The sequence below is a fragment of the Gorilla gorilla genome, chromosome 12 (genome assembly GCF_029281585.2).
Source record: "Gorilla gorilla gorilla isolate KB3781 chromosome 12, NHGRI_mGorGor1-v2.1_pri, whole genome shotgun sequence".
Taxonomy (NCBI): domain Eukaryota; kingdom Metazoa; phylum Chordata; class Mammalia; order Primates; family Hominidae; genus Gorilla; species Gorilla gorilla.
In genome coordinates, this window is record NC_073236.2 from 100,142,309 (window position 1) to 100,154,456 (window position 12,148).

Below are 12,148 nucleotides of genomic sequence, written 5' to 3' on the forward strand. Positions count from 1 at the left end.
GTTTTGTACCCAGGAGCAAATCCCATCCAGGTCGGGCTGCGTGGTAGCGTTTAACTCCTTGGAATCTTGATCTCGAGTCCGAAGGTCCCTTTGTCCTGCCGCCTGCCGCCTGCAGGATGAAGCCTCTGAGACCCCTAGGCAGCCAGCTCTATCTGTCGCGGCTCTTTCCCTCTCACTTGCCCATCGCTTAGCCTCTAAGCATTCTCTCTGCTCAAGCCCCTCTTCTGAAAGAAAAAGACACCGAGTGTCAGTGGAGCGACAGAACGATGACCAGAGATTTTTCTCCCACTTCATTTCAACCTGCTATGAGATGGGCTTCTTTTTTCGTTGACTACGTCCATCTCCCGCCAGACTGACTGGCCTCCTGGAATTTCTAGAAGAGCCTGGAATCAATGAACCCTGGCAGTGGCACCTGCTCCATGAGGTGATTATTGCCTTTGCATACAGCAAGCCCCCAGTAATAAATCAAAGTAATGATTTTCTCCTGTGCAGGTTTCCTTCTTGGGCTGGGGGGTGGGGGTCAACAGCAAAGCAATGCTACACACCAAAGTCAACACCTGAGCCTGGGGCAGTTCTTCCATCTTCCAGTCACAGAGGTTACTTCCAAGAATGGCAGGCAGATTCACATTTTCTAAAATGAGGAAACGCTAGGACCCGGGGTGCTAAGAGTTAATCACTTGTGCGGTATAGTCAGTCTATACCACAGAGGTGCAATACACTCGTGCCACTCAATGCCCTTGTGGTCATGTCAGAGACAGAAAACCATGCTGCATTGGCCCAGGGATGAAAATGCTTGTGTTCTTATGCTATGAAATATTAATGATGAAGAAATTATGAGGCATTCATTAGATGCTAAATGTCATTACTCCATGATTTAATGGGACTTATTAATTAGTGCCCTACATCAATTGGTATTAATATGCTTTATATCCTTCCTCTAGAATGACATCTGTAAAGGTGGTATAAGGCTCTTGCTGGGATTTATTTTCATTGCTGTTTGTGTTTAGCATCTTCAGAGGGTACATTTCCAGTGAAGATCGTGTGCCTATTCTGAGCTATTCAGTTCATAGATAGATCACTTAAGCAAATATTTCAGTTATATCAGACCCCCGTTCCCATTTCTGCTGACCTGACAGTGTGAATTATTGCTTGGATTTTCTCACAGTTTCAGCAAGGTCTATGGTGAGCTCTAGTCTAATTAAGGAAGACAAAGAATTATAATTTTAGTGTTCCTCTCACCTATAAGCTTTTCCTTCACAGCAAACACTGAGCTCATCAAAGGAGTCTTATCTGGATTTACACAAAAATGATAAGACTTAGAAGCTTTCTTTAATTTATACTCTATAATATGTATAAAATCCTAGATCTTAATACATGCACAGAGAGAATACCTTTAACTGTGAGTCCACAGTTGACATCTGAAATTCACTCAAGTCATCATGTGTTCTTTTATTTTTAGAAATGCATCTTGAGATAAAGTTATCAAAACCTTGGAAGCCCCAAGGGTTGTCAAGCCTTTAGCAAGTCCTCATCCCCTTTTCAAGTCTTCACCTCATGTATTACAAGAAATATTCAGCCACATTCCAGAGTCACCTAATCATCTTCACACAATAACCCTGTCTTCAGCTGGAGCTAGACAGAAGAAAGCCTCTTTTTAAGGCACTTCTGTTTAAATTAAAAGAACTTACCATTCTGTCTCATTTTCCTAGCTAGAACTCTTTGATCATACTCTTTTTAGAAAATAGCATTATTCTTGAAGTTCATTTATGTCTATGTTTAAGACCAGTCTCAGCATATAATCCAAAGGTTACTATATGATGGATTGCCCTTGACAGTATTTCATAAAAAATGTCATACATTACAAATATGGGCCAGCAGTATGTAATGAGAGTGCTGCCTCTGCTGGTGCAGCATTAACGGCGCCAGCAGGGATGTGGCATATGATGTGTACACAGACTTTGTTACAGCAACTGCACACTGCTCCATCTATGTTTTTAAAATTCCCCTTTTGGATACTTCCAACAATGAACTATCACCCAGTAGCCCCCTACTCTGTTAGGGGAGTGAAAAATATGAAGATGAGTAAGTGGTGCCCATCTTCAAGATACTCCCAGCCTAGTGGCGAGAAACAGATGCCTTGACAGAATGAGAGGCCAATGCTGTAGTAAAAAAATAAAAGAGAACAAAGGGTCATGGGAACATGGACAATGAAGAGACTAACTGCCGTGGGGAGTCAGGTGGACTACATAGAGACAGTAACTGTTGAGTTAGTTCTTAAAGGATGAGTTAAACTTTGCCAAGAGGATATCAGAAATATTTGTATTGCAGTCAGAGAATACCTCTTTGGCCTAGTGTCTGGTTCATACATTTGGAGGCTTCAATGTCTTAGGCCACTGTAAAATAAGTATTTTTTGTACATTTTTAAGTCATAAAGTTAACATGTTGTAATGACTGACTACAAGCTGGATAGCTGTAGATGAGTGGAAGGAAAAGTCTATACCTGAATATAATCAGTGTAGGAGGCCATTTAGCTCAGCATGGAGTCAAGATGATGGGAGATCAAATATCCAGCCAGAACACCTGGCATGTCTTAGCTGTGGCTATGCTATGACCTTGATGTTTTCAAACTTAGCTTGTTTTTTATTTGTCTTAAATTTCTCTTTGCCATCTCCAGATCCGATATCCCCAGTGCATCCCTCAGAGAAAAACAGAATCCCTCATATGACAGGGAGAGCCGGAGAATTTCCACCTGGATGTTTTAATGTGTTATTGGGCTCAAGATATTCAAAATTAAAGTCTCATATTTCCTTATGGTCTAACTGCCCTCCTCAACTCTTTTGCTGGTGTTATGTCACTCAATTCACTTAGACACAGTATTTTAGAATTATCTATCACATTGACAAAGTTATAGAGATCTTTCCTTTGAAATTTCTTTTATATCCACTCCTTCCTCTACATTTCTACCACTTGCTCTTACTGTGCCTCTACCCCTCACATCTGTATTATATTACAGCTTCCTCCTTGGCCTCCATGACTCCAGGATCAATCTTACTGCAGTTATGCCAGATATTGTTGCCAAATGCATATTCTTCACGTGTTACTTTGTGTCATCTTTTGGCTTCCAACTGTCCTTTCTGGGTTAGAGAGAACTATCCACTCTAGCATTCCAAAGTCCTTCTTTGTTGCTCCCAGTATTCCCATGGCATTTACACATCACAACTGATGTCCAGGTCATGTTTAAATATTTAGAAAACAAAATACTTTTGCCTTCTCCAAATGCACTTACCATAATATCTATGACATTCATCATATTTCTCTCTATAGTCAGGAAATTCTTTAAATAAATATTTCCTAAGAAAAAAGGTCCATGTACACACACACACACACACACAGAGTGAGAGAGAGAGAGAGAGAGAGAGAGAGATCTCAAACACAGAGCTATGGTAATGCTTTGTTGACATACCTGTGCTAAGCTAACCATCCTAACTATGCATATTCTAAAAGATTTTCACCCTGTTGCACCAGTGCTAAGATTAAAAGCAACATCTTTCCTCATTTCAAACGTTTAGATTCTGCAGTTTAAACTATGCATTTTAACCAAAACTACACACTAAGTTTCATAAAGAGTGTGAAAGTTTCCTCTTGGTAGTATCAGATTTTTTTCAGCATTCAATATAAGGATACAGTCAATTATATTGTTAACCTACAAATATATACAATATATACAAAATGTGCATTTTGCACATTTTTGAGGTGTCTTATGTTAAAGTCATCACTCTAACTTGTTCTCCTAAAACAATTTTATTTTAATTCAACAGCATATATTGAGCACCTTCAATGTAAGCTATTGTGCAAAGTCCCACTGGATTTTGTAAAGATGAAGAAAACACGGTCTGTGCCCTGAGGGAGTTTTAGGGTAGTTGGAGAGGAAGATAGAAATGCATGAAGCCACAAAGAAGAACAGCCTGAAACTAGTACTGTCACCAAGGTACAAAACAATGCAACAGGAAAACCTACTACAGAGAGATTCGTTTCTCCATTGGGAAGAATATGGGTAAGCCAAGATGCTGTCTCAGTTAGGCCTTGGAGGAAAAGGAGTATTTTCTGTATGTGTGTCAACTCAGTCCAGGGCAAAGCCAAAAGTAAATTTTAGAAGCAGCACCTACCATAGTGCTCTGCTATACCCCACGCATGTGGTAAGTCATCTTGGCAGTGCCATTTTGTCACTGACTAGAAGCCTGGAACCATAAAATACCACAAAACCCCCAAAATAGACAGTGCCTGATAAGTTTCTCATTTCACTGACACACCGCAGAATGTCACCATTCTTTTTCACATTCCTGGATTAAGCTGTTTCCTTTTTGGAGCCTTTAAGCACATATGGTGGGAAAGGAAAAAAAAAAAAGTTCAAAGAAACCCATAACCATGTTAAGTCCCACTTAAAGTGTGATGTTTCAGCAGATGGTGGCTCATTAATTGCCACACCTAACTGTACTCACCACCTTTTCTTTGTGTGTGGATACTGGGTTTTGAAGTTGGGGTCTAATTCAGTTCATTTGGGCCATGTTTGACAAATAAGGCAGAATTGGATATAACTAAGATATCCGGTGTCTCTGATTCACAGCCACCTGTGATACTGCCCAGATGAACAAAAAAACCAGTATTTCCAGCTGTCTTTCCTCTTTTCTACCTTCAAACTTCTCTCTCTGCTGTGTCTGCTCAAAGGCACCAGGATCTGGGGAATGCACATGGGTACTGGGGTCAAACCACATGTAAAGTCTAGGCCCACTTCTTTCTACCTGTTCACCCTTAGCCAGCGACCTAATTTCCCAAACCACCTGAGTTCTGAAAAATAGGGATATCACCATCTATCTCACAGGATGCATGATTCATGGTTATCACATGCTGAATACATTCCTCCCACTCTCTTATCCTCCCTACTCCATCCATGTAAACACATAAACATGCTTCAGAAATTCCATAGGTCTATCATATTAAGACCATGTAATTTAAATGTTACAAATACAAATGGCTAAAACGTTAATGACACGTTATTTTTCTCATTAGTTATTTATAGTATTCAAATAAGAGAAGCAATCTATACTCATTTATTCCATTAACATTATTGAGCACCCATGGGCCAGAGAAAGAGCATTCCAGGCAGAGTAAACAGCCAGTGCAAGGGTCCTGAGGCATGAAAGAGCTTTGAGGAACTGCAAAGAGACCTAGAGAGTAGTGAATGAGGAAGGGGCAGTATGAGATGAAATTGCAGATATATGCAATGCTAGATTATGCAGGCCTTGAAGGCCAAACTATGGAGTTTGGACTTCAGTCCAAAGAAAAACTTTGAAGAGTTTTAAGCAGGGGAGAGGCATTGATTAGTGTTTTGCAATGTCACTCAGACAGCTGTGTGAAAAATGGATTGAAGCTGGGGGTAGCAAGTGTGAAGGCAAGGAAGCCAGTCAGGAAGCTATTGCAATCATGCAGACAAGAAATATTAGTAACTTGGACTAAGGAGGCAGCAGTGGAAACAGGGAGAAGTGGGTAAAGGTCAAAATCATAGAATTACATGGATGGCACTGGAGGCCATTATCCTTAGCAAACTAACACAGTAACAGAAAACCAAATACTGCATGTTCTCACTTATAAGTGGGAGCCAAATGATGAGAACTCATGGACCCAAAGAAAGGAACAACAGACACTGGGGCTTACTTGAGTGGGGAGGATGGAAGGAGGGAGAGGAGCAGAAAAAGTAACTGTTGGGTATTAGGCTTAGTACCTGGGTGATGAAATAATCCGTACAATAAACCCCGTGACATGAGTTTACCTATATGACAAACCTGCACATGTACCCCCAAACCTAAAATAAAAGTTAAAAATAAAAATGAATTTTTAAAAATTACTGCGAGTGCAGATGAGGGAAAGAAGCGATCAAGAGCCATGCTACATTTCTAGTGTGAGTGCTTGAATGGTGCTGCCAATCTCAGTTGGAGAGGCAATTGGATGTGTGAACCTGAGGGAAGCATCTGGTCTAGAGATTTAGATTTTGGCTATATCAGCGCATAGGTGCTATACGCATACTGATAATTAAAATCATGGGACTTGATGAAATTGCTTAGGGGAAAGTATAGCTAGAAAAACTAAGAGGTCAATATCCGGGCTCTGAGGCACAAGCATTTAGATCTCCATTAGAGGAGGAGGTACCACAAAAAAGCATGAGAAGGAAAATGGGGGGAAAACTATGAAAATATGCGTCCTCATAGCCAAGACAGGGGAATCTAATAATCTATGATGACACAGTGACAGTACAACACAGAGTCTAGGATGTGGCATCAGAGAGACTTGGATTTAAATTCTAGTGTGATTTGCACAATGGGGGAGTACTTAGCTTCTTCAGGCCTTGATTTCCTCATCCGTGAAATGGGGATAAGAATAATAATATCTTTAGAATGTTAGGAGCATCCAAACACATAATGGATATAAAGCACTTATCAACATAAAGAATGCAAAATCTGACTTATAAAAAGAGCTCAATATATGAATGACAGCTATTGTCATTGTTCTCATTTATCAGCTCCAACAATAATATTTGGTGACTGCTCACATTTGCAGGCCACAGTCCTGGAAGTGGTATAGAGCATTACTCTCCCAAGGATTATGCCCTAATGAAAAGCATGAAGACCTATCATCAGGACCCTAAAAACATAAAGCATCTTTAGTAATAGTGAAATGATGAGCATTCAAAAGCACGAGGGCCATTATATTCTTTCAATAGGCTATTTTGTTATGAGCCCATAAAAGGAGTTTAATGCTGTTTTGTGAATAGCAGAAATAAGCTGCCAGAGTACGATAAGGTATCTCTATTTCTCAAGGTCTTTAAAATGGTCTAGATAGAAAGGCCACTATGGAAAAAGACTGCCCATAGCTACCACATTTTATGGATACAAATCATGCTTGGAGAATAAAGAGAGTGCCTGGAACTTCCCCTCCCCAACCAAGGAGGAGGGGAGGGGACCTGGCAGCACAAGGGGACACTGAGCCAGCTGTAGACAGCCTCTGGTTGAGAGGAGAAAAAGAGACGGCCTCCTTCCAAAAAGGGCAGAGAGAAAACGGCAAAAACTCAGGAAGGACCAAAGACTAGCAAAGATGTAACTGCTAGAAGCCAGAAGGCAGCTTTTCACAAGCGGTGAGAAATCCATACTTTGCCCACATGAGCTAGGTCAGTATTCCAGATTCCCATTGTCAAGACCAGGAGACAAACATTGAGTCAGATATCCCTGAAAATGGTGAATTCAACACAAATCCATTGGCATTTGCCCCCACCTCAGAGAACAAGGTTACTATTCTGGACCACTCTGATTTTGTCTTCAATTCTCAATTTGGATAAACCCCTTTAAAAATTATGTGAATCCAGGTAGTCATTAGCCAGTATGTAAATAGCTATTATAAACCAGATACTCAGAAGAATACCTAACAATGTGTTGTGTTCCTCACAGCTCTAGGCATGCCAGGATTTCATCAAGCACTGTGAAGTGTAATCATCTGATATGCAGTATTTGGAGAACCATCCTGTTCTTTTGGAAGGAGTAACCAGTTTGGCAGGACTTGGCACATGCCTCCTCACAGCCGCACCTGAGCCCCATAATGAATGGGTGCCACGTGGCATTGATGGTCACTCAAGTGGAGAAGAAAATGAAAGCTTCAGGACATATTACCATCTCACCTCCAACTATGGTATAGAGAGGCAGGACCTTGTCAAGGTCAGATTTATGAGACTGATTAAAAAAGAAAGAGAGGAAATGCACCAATGGCCAAAAAGGAATCCAAGTAGGTGTCTTTGACGTATGAGTTCCATCTGCCTAATTCATTTGGTGTCTGCAACCTGCATGTTACCGAGAGCCTCAGATTCCATGAGTGGCAAGTTGGGGAAGGGGTTGGCAGTGGGGAAGGTATCTCTTAGTGTTTTACAGCCAAATCACCATGTGCCCTTCTGAACCCCGCTGAAACCAAATCACAACAGCAAGGGATTCCCTCCTAAGAATCCTTGTATTTAGCCAAAAGAAAATCCTGGAGTTTCAGACACTGAAGTTGAATCCCGAATATAAAAGGTTATTTTCTGGGTATCTAGGGAAATTCTTTAATTTATCAACTTCCTTTTCTGAAAGATGTCTGGCTGTTTTGGTCCTGAATTTCGTGGGTGTAGTTTTAATTACTTGCTTTTTTCATTCTCACTCAGCAGTTTACCTTTTTTGTGTCAACTACTTTTGCCAAGAAGCCCAGGTTCTTTTTGTCAATAAAATGAAAATTTACAATGGCTCTCATTGCAGTGTTAACTGGGTTTATAGGGCCTGCTTTTTTATTTTTATTTTTGTTTTTTTTTTTTTTTTTTTTACTTTATGTTCCAGGATACATGTGCAGAACACGCAGGTTTGTTACACAGGTATATATGTGTGCCATGGTGGTTTGCTGCAGCTATTAACCTGTCACTGAGGTTTTAAGCCCCACATGTATTAGCTATTTGTCCTGATGCTCTCCCTCTCCTCGCCACCCCCTGACAGGCCCCGATGAATGTTTTTCCCCTCCCTGTGTCCATGTGTTCTCATTGTTCAACTCCCACTTATGAGTGAGAACATGTGGTGTTTTGTTTTCTGTTCCTGTGTTAGTTTGCTGAGGATGATGGCTTCCAGCTTCATCCACGTCCCTGCAAAGGACATGATCTCATTCCTTTTTATGGATGCATAGTATTCTGTGGTGTATATGTACCACATTTTCTTTATCCAGTCTATCATTGATGGCCATTTAGGTTGGTTCCATGTCTTTCCTATTGTGAATAGTGCTGCAATGAACATATGTGTGCATGTATCTTTGTAAGAGAATGATTTATATTCCTTTGGCTATATGCCAAGTAATGGAATTGCTGGGTCAGATGGTATTTCTGGTTCTGGATCCTTGAGGAATTGCCACACTGTCTTCCACAATGGCTGAACTAATTTACATTCCCACCAAAAGTGTTCCTGTTTCTCCACAGCCTCACCAGCATCTGTTGTTTCTTGACTTTTTAATAATCACCATTCTGAGCGGCATGAGGTGGTATTTCATTGTGGTTTTGATTCGCATTTCTCTAATGATCAGTGCTGTTGAGCTTTTTTTCATATATTTTTTGGCTGCATAAATGTCTTCTTTTGAGAAGTGTCTGTTCATATCCTTTGCCCACTTTTTGACAGGATTGTTTGTTTTTTTTCTTGTAAATTTATTTAAACTCCTTGTAAACTGTGAATATTGGACCTTTGTCAGATGGGTAGATTGCAAAAATTTTCTCCTATTCTGTAGGTTGCCTGTTTGCTCTGATGATAGTTTATTTTACTGTACAGACGCTCGTTAGTTTTGTTTGTTTTGTTTCTTTTTTTTTGAGATAGTTTCTCACTCTGTCACTGGGCTGGAGTGCAGTGGCACGATCTCAGCTCACTGCAGCCTCCGCCTCCTGGGTTCAAGCGATTCTTGTGCCTCAGCCTCTCAAGTAGCTGGGATTACAGGCACATGCCACTGCACCCAGCTAATTTCTGTATTTTTAGTAGGACGGAGTTTCACCGTGTTGGCCAGGCTGGTCTCAATCTCCTGACCTCATGATCTGCCCACCTCAACCTCCCAAAGTGCTGGGATTACAGGTGTGAGCCATTGCACCTGGCCAGAAGCTGGTTAGTTTAATTAGATCTCTTTTGACAATTTTAGCTTTTGTTGTAATTACTTTTGGCAATTTCATCATAAAATCTTTGCCCATGCCTATGTCCTGAATGGTATTGTCTAGGTTTTCCTCTAGGGTTTTATGGTTCTGGGTTTTACACTTAAGCCTTGAATCCATCTTGAATTAATTTTTGTATAAGTTGTAAGGAAGGGGTCCAGTTTTGGTTTTCTGCATATGGCTAGCCAGTTTTCCCAGCACCATTTATTAAATAGGGAATACTTTCCCCACTGCTTGTTTTTGTCAGGTTTGTTGAAGATCAGATGGTTTTAGATGTGTGGTCTTATTTCTGAGGTCTCTATTCTGTTCCATTGGTTTATATGTCTGTTTTGATACCAGTACCATACTGTTTTGGTTATTGTAGCCTTGTAATATAGTTTGAAGTCAGGTAGCATGATGCCTCCAGCTTTGTTCTTTTTGCTTTGGATTGTCTTGGCTATGCAGGCTATTTTTTGGTTCCCTATGAATTTTAAAGTAGTTCTTTTCTAATTCTGTGAAGAATGTCTGTGGTAGTTTGAGGGGAATAACATTGAATCTATAAATTACTTTGGGCATTATGGCTGTTTTCACAATATTGAGTCTTTCCATCCATGAGGTGGAATGTTTTTCCAATTCTTTGTGTCCTTTTATTTCCTTGAGCAGTGGTTTGTAGTTCTTATAGGGCCCCCTTTTGAATGTTATAATAGGTAGAAGTGACAGCAAACTAGATATGAAATCCTGAAATGGGAGGCCAACCCACATACAGGCAGTATCAGGTCTAAGCCTGTCTGAGGATCTGAATGAAAATTTGGAAAAGAGGAGCTGTAGAAATTCTTCTCAAGACAAAAGAAAGAGAAGCAATGACAGCAAATAGTACATAATTAAGAAATGTTAGTCATGGATTGTTATTCTATAAATCTATAGGTAAAAGCCGCACAAAGAAAGCAACATACCAAGCAATAGACACAGGTCAGAGTAGGTTGGTACAAAAATTTCCCAACATGGTTCAATGTGAGTTTGGGTATTTAAAGATTTGGATGCTTTATGCTTGGGAAAATGGCCATTTCCACAATTTCTCTGATCTTCTTGCCTACAATTTTCCACCTATTGTCATGAAGCTTTCATAGGTTTATAGCATAATAGTATATAGCAAATGTGTGTGGATCACATACTATTTGCAAGGCACTGTTAAGCAGTTTATACGTTTTTCTCATTTAATCCTTGTAACAATTAATATTAGTAGTACTAGAAGCAGTAATATTGTTGTTACTATTATCCCCATTTTACAAATGAGGAAACCGACGCTCAGAGAGGGCAAATAACTTGCCCAACATCCTACTCTTAGTAAGTGGCAGTGCCAGGATTCAAACCTTCATGGTGTGACTCCAGGGCCTGCACTCTTAACTGTTATTTGTGTACCTAACAGAGAGATTACAGTGTTTTGGACCAGGTCATAAAAGTAGAGTGGTGAGAAGTGGTTGGTTTCTGGATAGATACGGAAAGTAGAACCAATAGGATTAGCTGACGTGTAGTGTGTGGTGAAAGAGAAAGAAAAGGACTGGGTGGAGTTGTCATCAACAGACATGGCGAAGACTGTGGAAAGTACAGGGTGGGCAGGGACAATATCAGCTCAGTTTGGGGCACACTGAGCTCCTGATATTGAGATATTTATTAGATATCCAAGTGGACATGTTGAGTGGGCAGTAAGATACACAAGTCTAGAGTTCACAGGAGAGTTTCAGATTAAAGATGTAAATTTGAGAGGCATGATAATCAACATACAGATGGGACCTAAACCATGAGACCGAATGATGTCCTCCAGGGGTGGGTGTTGATAGAATGGAGGAGAGGAACATGGAAAACTGCTTTGTGCTGAGGTCTAGGAGATCAATGGGAACCAACAAAAGAGACTGAAAAGGAGTGGCCAGAGAGGTAAGAGAGTGTGGAATCCTGGGAGCCAAGTGAAGAAAGTATTTCAAACAGTAGAGAATCACCAGCATCTCAAAGTTGCTGATGAGTCAAGCAAGATGAGAACTGGTAACTGAGCATTAGATTTAGCAACACGGGTCTTTAGTGTCCTTAATAACAGCAGTTTAATCAGCGCACTGGGGATGTATGTTTGGAATTGGTTGAAGAGAGAATGGAAAGAAAGAAGTTATAGCAATGGGTATAGGCAAAACTCTTTCAAGGAGTTTTGTCATAAAGGGAAAAAGAAGGAGTAACAGCTAGTGGTGAAAGTGGCATTAAGAGAGGGTTTGTTTTACTGAGGACAGGGGGAAAGCACTATATTTGCATGCGGATGAGAATGGTTATTGAGAGATGGAAAAATTGATACAAAAAAAGAGAGGGAGACTTCCTGGAGCAAAGTCTGTAAGTGGGCAGGAGGGGAAGGGATCTGGCAGATAAGTGGAGAGTTCATCCACAGAAACA